Raw genomic sequence first — 22,459 nt, 5'->3', positions numbered from 1 at the left:
CATATATATATATATATATATATACACAGACACACACATGTATATTCATATTTGTACTTATATTTGGAACACTTGAATTTTCTAAAAACTTAGAATCTATCATTAGCTTTAAGAATATATGAGTTAGGGGTACCTGGGTGGCTCATCTCTTCAGCATCCGACTCTTAATTTTGGCTCAGGTCATGATCTCAGGGTCATGAGATCGAGCACTGTGTTGGGCTCCATGCTCAGTGGAGATTCTGCTTGAGATTCTCTCTCCCTCTCTTCCTCTGCCCCACGCCATGTGCTCACTCTTGTGCTCCTTCTCTCTCTGCAAAATAAATAAATATTTAAAAAATACATATGTGAAAGAAAAATAACGTGGAAGCTAACAGATAATTTGGAGAAAATGTTATCCCAGATACTAAGGACATTTCAGGGAGGATTCAAAATTGCTAATTATTTGTATTACTCTATATAATTGCTCATTTCTCCACTATGTACTTACGTACTTCCATAGTCCATTAGATTATTTTAATAAAATTCTGCTTTTATTATTTTAAGACTTGAAGAAACATTCGTTTTAACAGTCTAAATATGGCTATGATATTTGAGGTAGTCCGAAAGCAATTTCATGAGTAAATATTTCTTCATAGAATATAGCATTTTTCTTACCTTTATTTTTATCTTTGAATTTAGGGAAATCTAAATACTTAGTTTCTACTCGAGTTTTCCATTTGACTAAATATCAATAGAGCCAAGCTTTCAATCATGTTATACTTTATACTTTCAAAAATCTTGATATAATCTAGTCAGTCATCTGAACATTCTGTTAATATGTAGTCAAAGGCATTTTAATATTGCTGAGCACCCGTAAGTATATATTTGCAAATGCTGAAAGTTCCTTATGACCTTTGTGAAAATTATAAAAATGATTATAAAGGTCTGAACAGCTAGACAAAACAAACAGTACTGGATTTTCCAGGAATGTGATGTATAAGCCACAGAACATCTGTGCTATGAATATTTAAATAAATATGAAATCTGCCTTCATGCAGCAACCACCCAGTAAAACCAAAGATATAATGGTGGTTTTGTGAACTATTTTGGTTCTAATGCAAGGAAATTTTATCTTAATGTAATAGAAATCACAACAGATCTATAAAACCCTGATAGGTATATGACTGCATACAGGTCAGAATAGTGTTTTTGACTTGTTAAGAGCTCTGTGTGGTAATAATTGTGTTGAAAACAAGCAAAAAATGATGAATATATTTTTAAGTTTACTTCAAGTAGTGTATTCTTAACTCATGTTAAAGAATCTTAAATAGATACATTTTTAATAATATCTGAAGTACTCCTCTTATTAGCTGTATTTTATCTTTTCCTGTTTCTTATAAATCACTTAATTATATGCTTTAGCATGCTCAGAAATTAAGACGCAAGCTCCTAGAAAATAGGATATTTTTCTATACCTCTCCTCCCTTTTATTTTTTTACATAATTTAGTATATCTTAGATATCAGTTACATAGCATGACACACTGATGCTTGACCTTAGGATGAGGAAGTGGTTTTACGTATAAACAATATTGTTAATGAAAAGGAATGATTTTACTCCTCAAATTTCTATATTTTGCAATTTTTTGTGTAAAGATTGCATTAGATTTTTCAGTTGTGCCTGACTCTTTCTTGAGAGAAAAATAGAATTATATGAATTGACTAATAAGCATCATTTGTCGGTAGGAGCTATTGGATATAGATATTCTTAAACAAGTTCCATATAAATATTTAAAAATTTTTCATATAAATAATAGACATAGCTAGCAATGATCATTGCTGGATAAAAACCACAAATGTTCTCTCTTCTAATTTCTCACGAAAAAGTTAAAACTAGTGTTAATTCATTAATATGTGCCAGTCCGGTGCTAAACCTATTTCACTGTCCATGTTCATAACAAATTCTGAGAAGCAATAATCTCACTCTTCTACATCGCAAAACCAAGACTTAGAAAGGTAGGTAACTTGATGGAGGTGGCATAGCTGGAAAGTGGTCAGGCAGTGGTGGGACTCAGGTCATCTGACTGTGAATGTAAGGTTCTTACCTATATTCTACTGAATATTAGCTAATAATACCAATTCTCAGGGACTGCATTTTCCTTTCTCCTTCAACACATTTTTATGCATAGAAAATGTGTTCCACTGTTCTCTGATTTTGAATGGAAACATAAATAACACAGGAAAATTTTTCACACTATTTCCAATTGTACTTCTCACATAGAGACTGACAGAAGGAAGCCATTTTATCACATTATGATCAGTCACACTTGCAAATGCCATTTGAAGTGTCAGAGTGAAAATGTCTGCTCTTTCTGATTGCGTTCTTGAATGACTTATCTCTGTCGTTTAAAAAGCAAATATCTTAACTTACACAAACATTTCTGTTTATATATAAGCATAACAGAAAAAACATGAATCAACATCTTTCTTTACATGATATAAATAATATTATCCTCAGTTAAAATTTTGAAATCTGCCATAGTGCAATGAACTTGTCTAATTTAGATCCTTTAATTAAAATTTATTGAGTGTAATGTTGTCTTTATCTGTATAAGAGAAACAAAAGGAAGATCTGGGGTTTGAGGAGCAGGAAAAGGGTTCAAAAAAGGGGATTATATCCCCATTTAATTTCCAGGTAAAGATATTTGGGCATTTTTTCCCCCATAGAGCAGAATTTAAAACAAGTGTACTCATGGGGTGCCTGGGTAGATCAGTCAGTAAAGCGTCCAATTCTTGATTTCAGCTTAGGTCATGATCTCAGGGTCCTGAGATTAAGCCCCAGTTTAGACTCCATGCTCAGTGGAAAGTCAGCTTAAAATTCTCTCTCTCTCTCTGCCCCTCCCCCTCAAATAAATTAAAAAAAAAATCTTTTAAAAAATACATATACTTAAGTACGCCTGGGTGGCTCAGTCGGTTAAGCGGCTGCCTTCATCTGGAGTCATGATCCCAGGGTCCTGGGATTGAGTCCTGCATCGGGCTCCTTGCTCAGTGGGGAGCCAGCTTCTCCCTCTGCCTCTGCCTGCCACTCTGCCTACTTGTGCTCTCTCTCTCTCTCTGACAAAAAAATAAATTTAAAAAAATATGTACTTAAAATATTACAATTACTTCAATAGCACCGAGATTCATGATAGAAGGAAAAAATGTTTTACCACCACAAGTTCATGATCCTTAGCAATGTCATTGAGTTCCTATAGAAGTTTTACGAATAAAGAATGGATAACTAGAATAGACAATAGGCAAAATTTCATTAATTCTAACTATATCTGTGTGTGCATATGCATATATGTGTTTGTCTGCTGGGAGCATAGCAGCTTTGCTGAACGGTATTCTTCTTTTTTTTTTTTTTTTTTTTTAAAGATTTTATTTATTAATTTGACAGAGAGAAATCACAAGTAGACGGAGAGGCAGGCAGAGAGAGAGAGAGAGAGGGAAGCAGGCTCTCCGCTGAGCAGAGAGCCCGATGCGGGACTCGATCCCAGGACTCTGAGATCATGACCTGAGCCGAAGGCAGCGGCTTAACCCACTGAGCCACCCAGGCGCCCCAACGGTATTCTTCTTTTTCATTCCAAGTGAAATGTAAAATTATTTGGACTCCTTTATGGTTGTCATAATATTCTTGTGATGGCTCAAAGTTTGCATTTGCACAGATAGTTGCCTTTGTCTTGTTTTTCATTTCTTAGGGAAAAAGGAAAAGATAGGACTAGATCATTGCATTGGTCACTGAAAACTATCTCCAAAATGCATTAGTTATTACCAACAAGGACTCTACCTTTAACTCACAATATTTATCCATTTAATGCAATTCAGTTTAACAAATCTAGAGTGCTTCTGGTGTTCAAAGAGAAACATAATTGCAGCTTTGTTTTCATCCACCTAATTAACGAAGTCTAAGAAATATATCTAATTGTCACCGTAATATTCTGTAAGTAATTATTTAAGTATAATGTATTGGATTATTTGATTTTTTTAATATAAAAGATGTCTTGTACTGGATTGCAATTTTATGCTATCTTCTAGACTTTATATTCATTTTCTTCAATTTCTCAATTGTACTAAATTGGCTCCCTTGACACATTTTAATGATGTTTACCTAGAGAAAAAAAAAAAAACAAATTCGTTGTTGAAATAAATTGATTTTTCCAGCTATAGGGAACCTCATTCCTATTTTAGATCATTTTTACTTCCAAATTGTGGATGGCTTCAGGCTTGGGTCAAAGACTCAACCACCTATTTTGTCAGATAGAAGAGGTATCTTAAAAACAAAACAACAACAACAAAAAAACCCTCAATGTTTAATTCATTTTACATCTACCATATACACATATTTGTCAATATTTCTTTCTCAGACCCAAACATATGTCTTCATTTCTCATCTTTTTTTTTTTATTTCCATGTAAATTATGACTACCAAGTCATTGAGATCATTTTGTTTAGCTTCAGGTACCGAAGGTAATTACTCAGAAACTAACTAACACTTAGTGGAAAAAAAGTTTTCCTTGTATCTGTCTTTATAGCCAGGCCTACCTGGAGAAGTCGATTATGCCTCTGAAAGAGGTCAGAATATTCAAGGGAAAAGGGAGTTACTGAAAAAATTAATGAAGATATAACTGAAAAAAGTGAAGACAAGTGTATTTGGTAGAGAAATGGAGCTGTTGGCAGAAAATATGAAGATACCCCATCTAACCCTTGTTTCCAATAGCTGTTACTCTGGGCAACCCATAAAGCCCCTCTGAGATTATTACATATACAAACTTTTTTGCATATATAAACTTTAATGTCCTTCCCAATTCAACAATTCTTAACATTTGATTTTCTAAATATATTTCTGCGCCTATTCCATACTAAAAAATAATAACAAGGAAGGCAGAGAAAGGAAATTATCCGTCATTGATCCTGATTATTCTGTAACTACCAGCATTGAATTTTAATAATATAAAGATGAAAGAAATCACAACAGATGCTGTGGCAGAAACAAAAGAGAGGAAAAAAAGGAAAGGCTCCCTAACACTCAAACAGAAAACTTATTGCTTTACTCAAGACACCACCAATAGCATCTTCCTTTTAAATGTTGTCATGGGGAGACTCTCATAGGTTTCTACTTTTCTACACAGCTGGGGATTATACAGAAAAGATTTATTTGGACCAAGTTAATTTGACACATGTGATACCACCTGCTGTCTGTACTGTGTGTGTGTGTGTGTGTATATATATATTTTTTTTTCCCCTGCTTATTCTGAAATGGCTCTGATATTATCATTGTGTCTATAGGTACAAAAGGAAATAACCACCCCCCACCACTATGCTCTTTCATTTTCCATCTTTTTTGAAAAACACAGGGCAAACTAGATTTGCAAAACTAGGATGAAAGATTAGGATGTTATTTTTATTATGATGTTAATAACGTGCCTGCAAGGCATGCACTGCCTGCTCTTATTATTCCTTATTGTGTAGAGCCCAAGAACCAATGGTTAGCATTTGGCCCTTCATGAGATGATTCCTCTAATCGTTCATCACTGCCTCTTCCACTACTGAAAACCACAGATATATCATAATTAGTGTTGTTTAATTTTATGTCACCTTGAGTGAATTATGGGATACCCAGGTAGCAGAGTGTTTCTGGAAAAGACCAGCATTTGAATAAGTAGACTGAATAAAGAGAATCTCCCTCACCAATGTGGGTGAGTATCATCCAAACTGTTGGGGGATGAATAAAACAAAAAAGAAGAGGAAGGATGAAATTTCTCTTTTCATGAGCTGGGGCTTCTATTTTCTCTTGCTCTTGACTATCAAAGCTCTTCATTCTCTGACCCTCAGACTCCTGGACTTAAACCAGTTCTTAAGCCTTTGGACTTGGACTGATTTATACCATCATGCTTCCTAGTTCCAACATTGCAGATGACAGATTACAGGTTTTCTTGAGGTCCATAATTGCCTAAGACAATTCCAGTCTTTCTTATATACATACACATATATATGTGTATGTATATACATATATGAGTGTGTGTGTGTGTGTATGTGTATAGATAGATAGATAGATAGATATATCTCCTGTTGGTTCTATTTCTTTGGAGAAACCTGCTTAAAGCAATCAGGGTATTAAGAAGTTCACATTTTGAAGTCACAAACTTTTTGATAATGGATAGTCTGTTCTCCAGGAGGGCACAGGGAATTTTCAGCTGCAAACACCAATTCTGCTGTATTAAATTCTATGTTCTGTTCTAAGTGCCCTCAAGCTCTGGATTGACATTTATTATTGTGGGAGTAACATACTTCCTTTTACTTGTCTTAAACTTGTGGATTAAAAGTTTTAAGGAATCACACAGGAAAAGAGAAAGATGATGCCTAGTGAACAACCCAGGGACTCTTTCTAATAGGCTGTCCAGTTGCTAAGAAGAGGAGAGATGATCACTTCTAAACCAAGCAAGATGGACACTCTTTTTTATTTCTTTTCAGGTAATCTCCACACCCAGAATGGGGTTCAAACTCATGACCCTAAGATAAAGAGTTACATGCTCTATGACTGAGCCAGCCAGGCGCCTTAAGATGGACACTCTTGACTTTGGTCCCATTAAGACCAACATTCTGTCCCTGTGAATACTGTTTCCTCTGACTCTATTTATTGCTCTGTGATAGTCCCAGCCTGTCTCCCGAACCCACTCATAGGTATTTATCTTCACCTTTTGCTTAATGATTTTTTATACTATTATTGAATTTGGAGGACTTCATATTTTAACTATAATTTTTCCCCTCCACAGAGTGGCCATAAAAAATGTGCCACTCAGATTTCATGTGGAAAGGGTTGTGGTTGATTGACAGTAACAGCCTATCACCTCTGGGAATTCAACACAGGATTTCTCTTGGGATCCCACTTCCCCAGATTATTGCCAGCCAATGCCTGGACATGCTCCCAGTCCTAGTGCTGGCCTGTTCCTGTAGTCCACAGACCAGAACAGTTCTAATAGGTGATGTGGGCTGCGGACTCCCCACTGTCCCAATAGAAACCTTTATAAAACTATACTGAGATCCTGTAACTGCATAATCCTCTTCAGTATTGCACTCTGCAGGCTCTCTCTGCTGATGCCTGCTCCGCCTCCGCTCTCTCCTTCACAGCCATTTCCCTCAATATAAGTTGCTTGCATTTCTAATCCTGTCTTAGCATCTGCTTCTCGGTGAATTCAAACTGATGGATTTCCTAATCCTAAGAAGCAGTTGATATGGCTCATTAAAAAAGGAAGAAAAACATAAACACACACAAAATCAGATTTAAAAAAGAAAATGTGAGAAACAGATCTGAAAGTAAAGGATCAAGGAGACTCTGGCTAATATGCAATTACAAACCAAGTAAAATATTTTAAATGGAAAACATGCAAAAAGACTTTTTTTTTAAAAGTTAATTTTCTTTTCTTTTTTTTTTTTTTTTTTCAAATTTCACTCTGAAATTCCCCACATCTGTAGAAAGAGGAATAAATTACACAAATTACAGCATGAACGTAGCTTATGTTGACTATCTGGTTCAAATGTTTGGCTTCTGCTATAAACATTTGTCTGCACCACCTCTTTTTTACTTTGGGAAATGGTCCATTCACAACCTTCTCCCTTCACAGTAGCCTTGTTGTTTGAGGAGCAGCTGTCTTTTTGTTCATGATTCTATTCCCCGGCTTCAGTAACAGACTGATGTATAGACACATATCCACCACTCGGGATAAAGTGAGTGGTTCTACTAGACATATGACTCAAGACTTATTAACCAGTGATCTTGCCTAAGATCTTTCAATTAAGCTTGGCAGGAAAGAGTCCTTTTTGTTCTTTTGCAGAGTCTCTATAGATATGCATGAAGATGTTAAGGCTCACAGAGAATGATGAACTAAAATAGTAAGGTCAGTATCTTGAAAACAGCAGAAGTGAGAGATTGAGCGCAGATGGTCCTAGAATCACTGATTGTAGTAATTAGTAAGGCTATATCCCTGTTCTGGTTGTGGTTTGGCTGTGCTATCCAATTAATTCAACATTTTGCTTAAGGCATCCTGAGTTGATGCTCTGTTGCTTATAAGCCAAAAGCCTTGTCTAGTGTAGTTGTCATTCTTATTGCTTGATATTACTTTCTTCATAGCATCTCTTTGACATTGTGTGCGTTATACCATAATAAGCCCTTACAGACATTTGACAGAATATGGCTCTTGCACTTTATCTAGTAGAATACAAAATGAATTTACTTCATTGATTTTAACAATTTTATCCTGCATGTTATTTTATATATTATTTAAACATTTAATAAGCTTAATTTTTAAGAATAGTTTTAGATTTATAAAAATGTTGCAAGGATTCTAGAGAAAATTGTTTATGCGTCACACGTCATTTTTCCCATTTTTAACATTACTTTGGTGCATTGGTCACAATTAGTGAACTGATATGGATACATCCTTATGTATCAATGATACGTATGTGAATGTAATTGATACATTACCTAAAGTCAATACTTTATTCATATTTCCTCAGTTTTTCCCTTGATGTCTTTATGTAATCCAGAACCCCATCTAGGTTACCACATTACTTTTAGTAACTGCATCTCCTTAGGCTGGTTCTTCTTCAGCATGACAATGTCTCAAATTTTCTTGGTTTGATGACCTTGACAATTTTCAGGAATACTAGTCTGGTATCTTGTAGACTATCCTTAGCTGGGATTGGTCTGATGCTTTTCTCATACTAAGACTATTGTTATGGGTTTTGGGGAAGAAGATCACAGAGTTAAAATGCCATTCTTCTTACATCATCTCTGTTTTCACGATATCTGAGTTCTCATAAATTTTATCCCTCATCTATTAAATTTGCTTACAAGAGGAAAAGCAAATATTACACTAGCATTAAATAATCATGTACTGGCTTCCTTGGAAGAGGACCTTAGTTACTATGTAATATTATTTTTACACTTTCAATATTTGGCTTTCAAACATATATACAGGAACACTTTCATTGCAAATGAGGGAAAGTCTGCATCTGATTGAGAGCATTTTATTTGTTTTCACTTGATTCAGTATGAATGTTTTTGAAACATATTTGCCAGTGAGCATGATAGCAGCTTATGTATCATTTTCATTGGTATCTTCCTACCCAAACTTTTTCATGCTACTTTAATCAAACTAATTCATCATCTCATTTTCCTATGATGTTCCTAGAGATTTGTATCTCTGTATATAAGCATTATATCTTTTTTGATTGATTTTACCCCATTTTCAGTATAAGTGTTATAATCTCTGTTGGGTTTGATCTAGCTAAATTCCATGTCTTAAATTGAATTTTTCATTATTTCTAGGAGAATTAAGATTTCACACTGATCAGTACTGCTGAGAGTGAAATCAAAGTAATGAAAAGTTCCTGAAAAATTGTTATGATATGATATATGCATAGACTTTATCAAGTACTGAAAAAGTATTACATTAAATTTTATTTTATTATTATGATGGATACACCAACTAACACCTTTGATGAAGAATAGCCATAATCCAGGATGTATCAATTATATGTGGCAGTTAATCTATATCTGTAGGAAGAAGGAGTATGTTAATGATGTCTTAAGAACATTGTTGAGATATACTGCCTAAAAGAGTAGGAAAAATGGTAGATAAGCCATGCACATTTCAGATGGTAAGGGTAGGTTATACTTATTTGGGGCACAGAGTGCAATATAACAGAGGACCTGACGTGAAAAGTGTTCAACATCAAAGAATTCGAGACAAGTTAATGGTGTCCCATCAGGCAAGCAGAACATAAAGAGATATATACACACAGAAATGCTGTCATTTGCCATTTATTTTGTTTTCCTACAGATAAATACAAGTTAGTGCTTCAATTTCTAGAGAATGAACTGGAAAGAATCAGTTCTGGGACAAGATTGGTGACCTGGACAGGTGACTAGAATCAGAATGCAGAATCAGGACACCACCGTAGACCAGGGCATGTAGAGGAGGTTTATTCAGTGTAACTTGTGTGAAAGTACTTGGGTCTTACAATGCATTTAATAAATTAGTAGGGAAATCAGTATTAGAATTGGAATTCTTCATCTTGGTTCAGAGTTTTGACAATGGCACAATTGGGTCCAACTATAAAAATCTGTAATTAGCCTCAGGATATGGCTTAGCTAATGAGCTGAATAAGGAGTTTTGCTTAAGAAGTCTCCATTCATAGCACTAAAAAAGTTCAATAATCACTGTAAATTGGATTACCCAATTTCTCTCCATTCTGGCAATAGGGATAAAGAGGGTCCTTTGACTCCTAAAGCCTCAGTGAGGAGCAGTTTATAATCTGTTGGAATGGAATTGAGATCTGTTCTATTACCAAGAAAACATATTAAAAATATTTCCAATAAGCAATGGCCAAAACACTAGGAGAAGAATGTAGGGGTGATTTATTACCTATAAACAGGATATATAGTCTGAATGAAATTTTGTAGTGTTTGAAGATAATGCAAATGATTTCCTGGCTCAGAAAAGACATTCATAATATAAGTAGATATTTCTACGTGAATAACAATCCATTCTCAGATGCTTTTGAGTTATTTCATATATTATATAGGCAACTACCATTTTCTTTCTAGACTTTATGATAGTCAGTCATTTTTACTTAATGTTTTTCTACATTATTTAATTTGGTTTAAAAAGATAAATTCATAGAAGTGAAAGCGTTATGATAAAAACGTCCCTAAGGAAAATAGTTTTCTTATGCCTTATATTGTTACACACTACTCATTCCTCAAAAAAATTATAATAGAAAATGGGAGAAAGGGCTTAGGTGTTATTCTGAAGGCCTTATGAGCTCATTTGGAGAAGAGTTAGGTCTGAAAAATCTCATGCCTTATTTCTGTATTGGGCAGTGCCTCGTATTCTCACTGATACCATTTTTTATTTCCTCCCTTGTATTAACAATATCATAATTCTGAACTGTTTGGAAAATCTCTGGTGTCTAAAAATAGCAATGTTTCTTTTTGAGTTATACTTTAGTAATTCATAAAGATAATATTTGAAATGATATCAATGGAGACAAATACTTTCTTCTCCAATTCCTTTATCAAAACAAATACTAAAATATTACCATACTAAAATATTGCTATCTTAAAATATTGCCACGTTAACATTAACAGTTAAGTGCTATTTTTTTTCCTGTGTTTTAAAACTATTTCAATTTTTTTTTTTTTCATATAGTAAGCATGAGTTAAGGAATAGTCCCTAAGACACTCTCACTTATCATCAATAGCAAGTTTTGGACTCCCGAATATCGCCCCCCCATTTCAGTAATTTTCTAGAAAAACTCACAGAACTCACTGAAAGCTGTTATATTCATGGTTACAGTTTTTCAGTCAAGGGAAGAGATGCGTGGGACAAAATGCTAGAGATTACAGATGTACAACATCCAGTTTTATTCTTTCCATTGATTGTACACAGCATTAATTCCTCCTAGAAAAATGCATGATGCCATGCTTGAAGGACTGCCGGTCAGGGAAGTTCTCTCGAGTCCAGAATCTCTACTGGATTTTGTCAGGTAGCCATGGCAAACTGTCCACATGCCTGACCTCTGTCTCCAGTCCCTCAGCAGGTATTGATATCTTGTTTCTCAAAGCCACCTACTATAAACCACACTGTTAAATTAACTGGCATTGTCTAAATACCCCAACAAAGACACTTCACACAGGACATTCTAAGGGTATAGATATCACTTCCCAGAAGTCACAGGCAAAGGGCAGAACTATCTCTGGGCAAGTTCAGTTCTTTACTACAGACTAAGAAATATGTTTTCTAAAATTTTCTATTATATGAAAAAAACACTTACAAGCTTATTTCAAAATAAGGGGGATATATAAACTTCAAAATGTTAAACTAGATATATGATTAGGGATAAACCATAGGTTATGAAAAATGAATGTTCTAGGTTTAATAGCTGGGCTATAGCTAGTTTTATGGCTGGGCATAGGTATTTTTCTTTCCTTTAGAATTGTTATAACAGAAAATCAAAGTTTTGGTTTGTTTTTGTTTTTGTTTTTGTTTTTTTGAGAGAGAGAAATCACAAGTAGGCAGAGAGAGAGAGAGAGGGGAGGAAGCAGACTCTCTGTGGAGCAGAGACCCGGATGCGGAACTCGATCCCAGGACCCTGGGATCACAACCTGAGCCGAAGGCAGGGGTTTTAACTCACTGAGACACCCAGGCACCCCACTGAGACACCCAGGCACCCTCTTCTTTCTTAAAGAAAAAAAGGAAAGGACAAAATTACGGGTGGGCACAAGAAAGAAAAAAATGGAAAGGAAAGGAAAAGAAAGGAAAGGAAAAAATATCTAGAACTAAACTCCTGAAGAATTACAGTGAATGAAGGCAACTGACTGAAAAGTAAAATCATAGTCTAAATATTTAGGATATTTAAAACTTTAAGCACCCGGCTTCTTGTTATTTTACCCACTTCTTGAAAACCCATCTCAAGTCCATACACTATTTTACAGAGCTAACCCTTCTTAAAATTAAAAATAAAATTGTTACAGGAAAGCCCTTCCTGATCCTTATGTAAGTCAGGTAATTTTATTACAACACATGCGCGCACATACACACTGTCGTAGAATATATGTAAATGAGCATCTATATGTAAATATACACACATGCATACACAGAAAGAAGATATATACATATACACATAGTACATGTGTTGCATATATATATATGTGCATACACACATATTGATATGTGTGCGTCTGTTATCTTTTACAGTGCACTTTAGTTTTTAGTCCTTGTTGAAAATTGCCATTGAATAATTATTGATGTAATTGTTTTTACAGATAAAACCCACAGAGGAAGAACTATATGAATCTTGATCATTTTCCATTTGGCAAAAAAGGACAGTGGCTCGCCCATAATGGGCTTTGAACTAATATTTGTTAATGTGAATATTTGTTGAAAGAATAAATATATATTATATATAAAAGAGATAAAAGATAATGACGAATCAATTTAGAATCTATAAAGTTAATACCTAGATATATATTAGGTAAACTATGAGTCACATATCAGAGATGACAATTATGGGCCCTTTCAAGAAGACCAGTAATTACACAAGAGAAAATTCAGATAAAATATCTTTGGATATCTGCCTTATGAGCTTATATGTGATCTTTAAGTAACTGAAAAGTATTGCTAGAAGCCAAGTTGTAATGGATTTAAGGTATTGTCTTTCAGCACCTAACTCAGCCTTCTGTACTGGCTTTGTGATGCTGGAGCTGGGATCCTGAACACCATATATTAGGATATGCCAACAAGGGATGCTGGAAGAAGGCTGCATATCTAGACGAGGAAGAAGGGATTTGTTCCTTTCTGTCTTCACACTGGGAACTTTCCTAGGTTTGCAATTTCTATGAACATCACCCTAATATAGCCTGTTAACTCTTAAAGAGCAGCAGTTCTTGGTAACAGCAGTTGAACCCATAGGACAATTTTCCCAAAATGTGCCACACAAGTTCATGGTAACTATCTCTTAGAAACCAACAGCTAAGCAGCACCACTTCCCAAAGGGTGGTTCTCCAAGCTTAGGTGGTCCTCCAAGCTTAGCTGTCCAGCTGGACAGCTACTCCTTTCTCTGGTTTCTTCCTCTCATCTCTGCAGACATCCTCTTCTAAGTTTTTAAGTTTTCATAATTCCCACATATTTTCTTGGTTCCCCCAGCCCTAGGAGTGACAGTTACTTTCTACAGCTGCTACATCCATGCTACATTGGAGTTTTCTGTCTACCTTTTTAATGACTAACACCCAAGTAAAAATTATTGTATCAAATTCTCTCTTTTCCAGTAACTAGATGGATTCTGCTGTCTGACTGGACTCTACCTAATATAGAGGGGGGCATGTATGGAGGAAATAAATAGAGAATGAATATAGTTGGATAGAAGTGACTTGGTAATAAAGAGAAGAGAGATAGGCATGGCTTAAGATGCAAGGCATATGGAAACTCTGAGGATGTTTGGGGGCAGCAGGGAGATGCTAATGGAATAAGAAAGCTTGAGAACTGATGAGATGAAGGGAATGAATGAGGCTGAAGGTCTCAGAGGCAATAGAAGTCATTTAGTTTAATGGATAAAGGAGATGTTATTAGTCTGAAAACTGAAAAAAGTGACATCTTTCCTATAAACAGGGGGAAAAAAAGGAACAGGTAAAAAGTAGTTTAATGATATAGGAAGTTTTCAAGGGAGAAAAGAAAACACAGGGGTAAAAGCGAGATTGAGAAATTTAGTTTTCATTGAAGAAGGTGATGAACATTTGAAAAAATAAATAAAAGATCTGGATATGGAAAGAGTAGTAAATTTGGGCCACTGACTGTGACCATCAATAGACACAATTATGATAATTTAATTTATATTAGCCAGGACACTTTTAATTTTAGGTAATAAAGTCCCAACTGGATCTAAAAAATAATGATAAAAATGAATTTAATGTGTGTGTATCAGAGTAACTTATAAAGTTAAAGGGGAAGGTAATCAGATCTTGACAATTTATGATCCAGGGAAAATCACAGGCCAACAAGGATTAGAACAGGAACATAGACAATATCCATCTTCATATTCTTTGTGTCATTTATTTATGCCTCTCTCTCGCTATTGACTCCATGCATTCTTTCTCTGTGATAGCCTTATTCATCCAGCAGAAAGCATGGCCACTATGTGGAAAAGAGGCATCTATTTCATTGCAAAAAATCCACAGAAAGATGCCAGGTATCCAGCCGGATTGAGGTATGTGACCTTCAGCAATCACTCTGCTTGGGGATGAGTTTGAGCAATGGCCTACTGTGGGTCAATGGCCCCCAATGTGGAAATGTAGGAAAATTGCAATTCCTATTCAAAACACAAATTCATTATCATTATCATGAAGTCTCTGTAGGTCAGACACTGCAGAGCTAGGTTCTCTGCTCAGGGTCTTATAAGAGACTAAAAACCAAGTGCCAGCTAACGTGACAATCAAGGGTAAATTTGTGCCTGGAGTTCAGGGTCCTCTTCCAATCTTTGTCTATTTTCCAAAATGTAGTTTCTTGCATGTAATGAAATGTTTTCTTGCTAACTAGCTTTATTTTTTTTTTTTAAGATTTTATTCATTTATTTCACAGAGAGAGCTCAAGTAGGCAGAGCAGCAGACAGAGGGAGGGAGAGGGAGAAGCAGGCTCTCTGGTGAGTGGGGAGTTCAAAGTAGGGCTTGATACCAGGACCCTGGGGTCATGACCTGAGCCTAAGGCAACTGCTTAACTGACTGAGCCACACAGGTGTCCCTTGCTAGCTAGTTTTAGCCAGGGGTTGTTCTTCACCTCCAGCAGCCACCATCAGGTCCTGGCTGTGTATCCTCTCTCACAGACAGTTTATCATATGATCCATTTGCTTGTTTCCAGGCTAGAAGGAGAATATTTTGATTATGCTTTACCTTCTTTTTAGGAGTTCAGTGGGTTAAATTAAGCATACCTAGTTTAGTCTCCTATTTAATTATCTCAAACTCAACTCTGTAGGGATCTTGATTATATCTAAAACAAGCATGCGTGCACGCACGCGCACACACACACACACACACACACACACTGCTTTTCCATATTCTATAGATTAATCAAAGGAGTGATACACCATAATGTTCATTGGTGCTACCCACAATGAAAGAGAGGACATTACAGAACATGTATCAAAGGTGGGAATCTTGGGGGTCATCCTAGAATTCTGCCTACCAGGGTCTATTTCCTGGTACACAATGTTTCATGTCCTTGCCACAAAGGAAATTACATTCACCCATCCTCCACTTCCAACATTTATAAGAGTTTCATCCATTGCTAGCATCAGCTTAAAGCCTAAATTCTCATCACCTAAATCATCTAAGTTACATGTGGTTGAGGCTTCTATATGTAATTTATTAAGCACGGCTTCTGGGAACAATTCTTCTCCATCTGTGGACGTGTGAAATAAAACATGTCCTCAGTGCTCTCAATGAATCCTAAATGCTACCCCTGTACAGTAGTGGGACAGGCATAGATTAATAGTCATATACATTCTGGTTCAAAAAAAAAGGTAGGGGGAGGAAAGAAGGAAAGAACATTCATTCAAGTCAGTTTAGAAATTTGGCCAGGGGAACTCCAGCACTTTTATGGTTAGCTTGCAAGACCTGGAACTAATTACCTATAGCTTATGTCTTAACCCTCTGGTTCTTGACTCCACCTTTCATTCCTTTTCGTGGAAGACAACACATGTTTGCAGCTGAGCAGTGTTATTAGCCTTCTTCCTGTCATTTGAATTTTGGGAACCCAACAGCTTATATTTTTTGTTATTGAGATGTATTGCTGTGTGATATTGTTTAAGGTATACCTCGTGTTAATTCGATATATTTATATATGGCAATGTGAGTACTACCATAGCATTGGCTAAACCTATAACATATCACATAGTTATCATTTATTGTTTTGTGGTGAGAAAAATTAAAGTGTATCTCTTAGCAACTTTGAATTTATAATACAGCATTTTTTACTGTGATCACTGCACCGTGCATTAAATCTCCAGAATTTATTTATCTATTAGTTTCAAATGTATACCCTAAATCAGTATAACTCAGTAACAACAAAATAAACAATCCAATTTAAAAATGGGGAAGGGAATGACATAGACGTATTTATTTATTTATTTACTTTTAGAGAAAGAGAGTATGAGCAAGAGTGAGAGTGAGCAGGGGGAGGGCAGAAGGAAAGGGAAAAATCTCAAGCAGACTCCATGCTGAGTTTGGAGCCCCATGCAACATTCTATCTCAGGACCCTGAGATCATGACATGAGCCAAAATCAAGAATTGGACACTTAACTTACTGAGCCACCCAGGTGCTCCTGAATTGAGATTTTTCTAAAGAAGACAACTAATGGCCAATAGATACATGAGAACATATTCAACATCACTAATTGTTGGAGAAATACAAATCAAAATCACAGCGAGATATCATCTCACACCTGTCAGAATGTCCGTCATCAAGAAGACAAAGTGAACAAGTACTGCCAAGGATATGAAGAAGAACCCTGTAGAGTATTAATAAGAATATAAATCAGTTCAGCCACTATGGAAAAAAAGTGTAAAAGGTTCTCAAAAAATTAAAAATAGAACTACCATATGAACCAGCAACCCCGTACAAAAGGAAGTGAAAATATGTTGTATAAAATATCTGCATTCGCCTATTTACTGTAGCATTATTCACAGTAGCCAAGATATGGAAACAACCTAAGTGTCTGTCAGCAGATAAAGGTGTGGTAAATATATATGCAATGAATGCAATATTATTCAGAAAACAGCTTACTCTGTTTCTTCCAGTCTAAACAGCATTGTTTGTGCTGAAACAATTTTCTCAAGAATTTTCTGGATCTTGTGTGAATTTTACTAGGTTTTACTCCATTAGTTAAAGGTATACTTAAAAGATTTTTGAGATAACTCCTTCTCTATCATTGGCTTTTAGTGGGATGGCTGAGGACAACACCCTTAAGCTTCCTGGAGGCCCTCTAGTTTGATTGAAGGAATCAGTAAATCTCACCCTTAATCTCTTGAAAGGGTCCTTGTATTATGAATACTTTGTTTTGATTTTGTCTGAGATTTTGGCAACAAGTTACATAGTAATGCATCAGCTTTTTCCCTATGTCAAGTTTCCAGCAGCCATTTCTGAATTTTAGAAGCTTCTGCCATCCAAAGGGTTTAAATGCTGTCAAAATTCATTCATTCCTGATTCCTGTTTAATAGCTCTCCCCTCAATTTATCTCTCTTCTTAAGGATTTTACTGTAATTAGCAAGAAGACACCAGGTGGTCCCTTTAACGCTTCCATTGGAAATCTCCTTACCCAAGTTCACTATGGCAAAATTATGCTTTCAATGTAAGTGTAGTTTTGCTAGGCTTCCTGCTACTACATGATAAGGATCCCCTTTCCTCCAAATTCCAACATATTTTTTACTTCATTTTGAGCCCTCTCAGGTAACATCCTAAAAGCCCCAATTTGTACTGGCAGTCTATTCAAGACAATCTAGGGTTTCTTTCTTGTGCTCTTCCAAAATTACTCCAGCCTCCATCCATTGTCTGATTTCAAAGCTGCTTCCAAATTTTAGGTGTTTTTGTAAGCAGCGTCCCATTTCCAATACCAACATTTGCATTAATATTCTTTTAATTCGATAACAAATAAACCACAAATTTATCAGCTTTAAATAACACAAAATTATATATCACAGTTTCTGTAGATTAGAAGTTCAAAAATGACATAGTTGGGGTGTCTCCTTAGGACCTTCCTAAATTAAAACCAAAGTGACAGCTGGAGTATTTTTCTCACCTAAAGCTCAGGGTCCTCATGTATCTCATTCAGATGGTTGATAATATACTGTTCCTTATGGTTGCCAGGCTGAGTTTCCTATTTCCTTGCTGGTTTTCAGCTCCCAGAGACTTCTAGAGGCTTCCTTCACTTCTGAGCTTTGTGTCCTCCTACATAGGTAGTTTACAACATAATCATTATTTACTTTTGTTCAGGCCCTTAGGAAAATTTCCAGTGCTACTTCTCTTTCTTTCAAAGATCTCAGCTGGGGGTCACCTGGATGGCTCAGTGGGTTAGGCCTCTACCTACCAGGTCATGATCTCAGGTCATGATCTCAAGGCATGATCTCAGGGTCCTGGGATTGAGCCCTGCATCAGGCTCTCGGCTCAGCAGGGAGCCTGCTTCCCTCCCCCCACTCTGCCTGTATTTCTGCCTAATTGTGATCTTTGTCTGTCAAATAAATAAATAAAATCTTAAAAAAAAAAATCTCACCTGGTTATATCAGGGCCACCCTCAAAGTTAAATTCTTGGAAACCTAATCATGGAAGTGATATCCTGTAGTATTCATTGCTGTTAACGCCCGCACTGAAGGAGAAGGAATTACATAGAGTGCGTACATTGGAAATGGGAGTTTTTTCTACCATAGGTGGCTATAGCAGCAATTGTTAGCATCCTGCCTTTCAAGGGCGTTACTGTTCCCTTTGGTGGGAATCCTGCTATAAAGTCAATATTATTGATATGTGTTGTCTATGCCCTACTCAAATTAATTTCAAACAAGCAAATAGCACTATTCACCTTATTGATCAATACCAAAAAAGTCATTCTCAATCCCTCTCCTTTCCTCATATGCACTATGTAATCAATTAACAGGCCCTATGTTCAACAAACCCTTAATCCAACCAACATCATCTCTCATGACAACAGCAATAACCAGAAGATCCACCTCTTCATTTTTGACTCTTTATAATCTACCAGCAGTATCTTCTCAAAATGCATTAGCTATATCTTAAAATACAATCAGATCATTAAATAAAGAAATTTTGAACAATTTCCAGTGACAGACTACAGAATAAAATTCAAGCTATCATGTTCTGTAAGTTTCTATGTGGTGTTGTCCCTACTTACATTATATCCAGTATCATCTCTTATTACTCTCCCCACCATTTCTAGACAGTTTTCATTTTTACATTAAGATTATTACACTTCTTTTTTCCTTACATTTGAGACTTACCACCTTGTTGGTATGACTATTTCTTCATCGTCCTAGTGCATTCCCTGACCATTTTACCTGAATCATAATGTTGTTCTTATCAAGCTGACCAGCGTTTACCTAGTTTACTTCAAAATATATATATATATTGGGATTGAGCCCTGCATCAGGCTCAATATATATATATATATATATATATATATATATATATATAATTTTCTCAGGGACGCCTGCATGGCTCAGTGGGTTAAAGCCTCTCCCTTCAGCTCAAGTCATGATCCCAGGGACCTGGGATGGAGCCCCGCATCAGGCTCTCTGCTCGGCAGGGAGCCTGCTTCCCTTCCTTTCTCTCTGCCTCTCTCTCTCTGCCTGCCTTTCTGCCTACTTGTGATCTCTGTCTGTCAAATAAATAAATAAATAATCTTTATATATATATATATACATATATATATATATATATATCTTGTCCATATGACCTTTATTTCTAGATGTTGTCTCTATTCCCACAGATGGGCTCAGTTTACTCCTACACCCTTCAGCTTGTTATCTCGCCTCATTTTAAGGAGCCAGTGTTGCTTCCACTCTGGCCCTCAAGACTTCAATCCATATTTAGACTATCTCCCTAGTATGAGTTGAACTATCTAATCCCCTTTTAAGGGAAAGGGGCAATGATGGAAGGTACTACTGTGGCAATACTGAGGTAGAACAGGAAAAAGTAGAAAATGAATTACAATGAAGTATTTTAAGATGCAAACTAAGCTTCAAGTAAATAGATGAAAGTTGCCAATTCTCCCTGTAATTTCTATGATTTTGTAACCCTAAGTTATTTTTATTTATTGCTTGTATAACTGGTTGTCAAACTTCATTTAATTTTGGGCCTGATTTTATGTTACATATATTTAAATACACATATTTTTTAAATACTGCTAAAATTGCTTTTAATTGAAGGTAGCTCTACAATTTATATAAATATATGTTAAGCTTTAAATTCAGTAAATGTGTTTACTGTTTTTACACTTTTACTAACTTTTTAATAAGGCAATGTATTCAAAGGGATTAACCAAAATAATCTACATTTATTTAAATATATATTGCAAGATAAGTTTTTATTGCAATAGAGAACTCTAATAAAATAGTTGATCCATATTTCATAAAACAAAGATTTTTTTAGTGCATTTATGGAGATACAGTGGGTATGTATAGAGATGTATGTACATAAATATATAAATATAGGTCATAGTAGTTTAAAACATTATCTGATTCAAAACCCTGTTTTTGACTAGTAGTCAGAGTTTGACAGCTGTTTTGTTTTTAGAAATTTCCTTTTTTTTTTACTTCAGTTTTTCTCATCTGTTAAATGGAAATAATAATATCTAAACCATAAATTTTATTTATTTATTTGACAGAGAGAGATCCCAAGTAGGCAGAGAGGCAGGCAGAGAGAGAGGGGGAAGCCGGCTCCCTGCTGAGCAGAGAGACCGATGCAGGACTTGATCCCAGGACCCTGAGATCATGACCTGAGCCGAAGGCAGAGGCTTTAACCCACTGAGCCACCCAGGCTCCCCTAAACCATAAAATTTTGTAAAGATCAGACTTAAGTGATGTCCTTTACTAGCACTGGTCACATAGTAAATTTGTAATAAGCGTATAATCAGGCACATAATTTGAGCAGAGTAACAGTTTAGAAGTGATTAGTTTTCTGTTGATATTAAGCCAGTTATCAGACATTGAACATCTTAAAACACACAAGTTTATTATCTTGTATTTCTGTATATCTGAAGCTCAACACAGTTTCCTCTGGGCTAAAATATAGATATTGGGGAGGTTCTTTTCCTAGGGGCTTTAGGGGAGCCCTAGGGCTGTTTCCCTGCTTATTTGAGTTATTGGCAGAATTCAGTTCCTTCTTGTAATAGGTAGGAGGTCCCCATTTCTTTGTCACCTGAGGACTGCTCTCTCCTTCTAGAAGTTGCCCACATGCCCTGGCTCATGGTCCTTTTCTCCATCTTCAAAGCCTGCAGCAAGGGTTCATTCTTTCTCACACTTAGAAAGTGTGACATTTCTTGACCCTCTCTTCTGACTTCCTCTCCCACCTGTAAAGGCCTACATGATTACACTGGGCCCACCCAGATAATCCACAATATTCCGTGTGTTTATAAGGTCGGTAACCTTAATTCCGAAAGGTCCTTTTTTTGTTATGTGTATTAGTATATTCCTAGGCTCTGAGGATGAGACTGTAGACATCCTCTGCCCCTATCACAGACAATGTTCTTTAAGAACGCTGTACGGCTCTTACACAGAGAATCGGACAGAATATCACTTTAGAATATTTTCTAACTTTCCATGTCTCTGATAGTATGCGTTCCATTTATTTTTATAGAATCAAGAACACAGAAGCATTACTGGAAATTGACTGCATTAACACTAGGCAATGAACAATATATAATTTAGTATCAGAATGCACACATACACACAAAGATGTGTACATGTACAAACACACATATATTCACATCCATCCATCCATGCCTAAAATTAATATGCAGATCTAAGTAGGATGTGATTTTCATTTTAATCAGCCTCACCTGGGAATTGATGTTTCTCTTCTTGGGAGTTGTGATCAGGGGAAACTTCACAATTCTATTCCTATCTGATGTTTATTGTTCTCTTTTGTCTCTTGGTTCTTAATTTTGAAACATTTATTTACCTCAAACCAGTCTATATCAGGAATCACTTACTTTTTATATCAATTTTTTTTACCAAACTTTCTCAATTTATTACTAGAATTACAAGAAATTCAAGTGTTAAGTATCAGTTCTTCATCATCTGATTTTCTAGAACTCTGATTATATCCTTTCCTCCCCTATTATCTGCTGCACAATTTCATCCTATGTGGAAACTTACAGTTT

Source organism: Mustela nigripes, chromosome 15, assembly GCF_022355385.1.
Source record: "Mustela nigripes isolate SB6536 chromosome 15, MUSNIG.SB6536, whole genome shotgun sequence".
Taxonomy (NCBI): domain Eukaryota; kingdom Metazoa; phylum Chordata; class Mammalia; order Carnivora; family Mustelidae; genus Mustela; species Mustela nigripes.
This window is presented reverse-complemented; position numbering follows the sequence as displayed.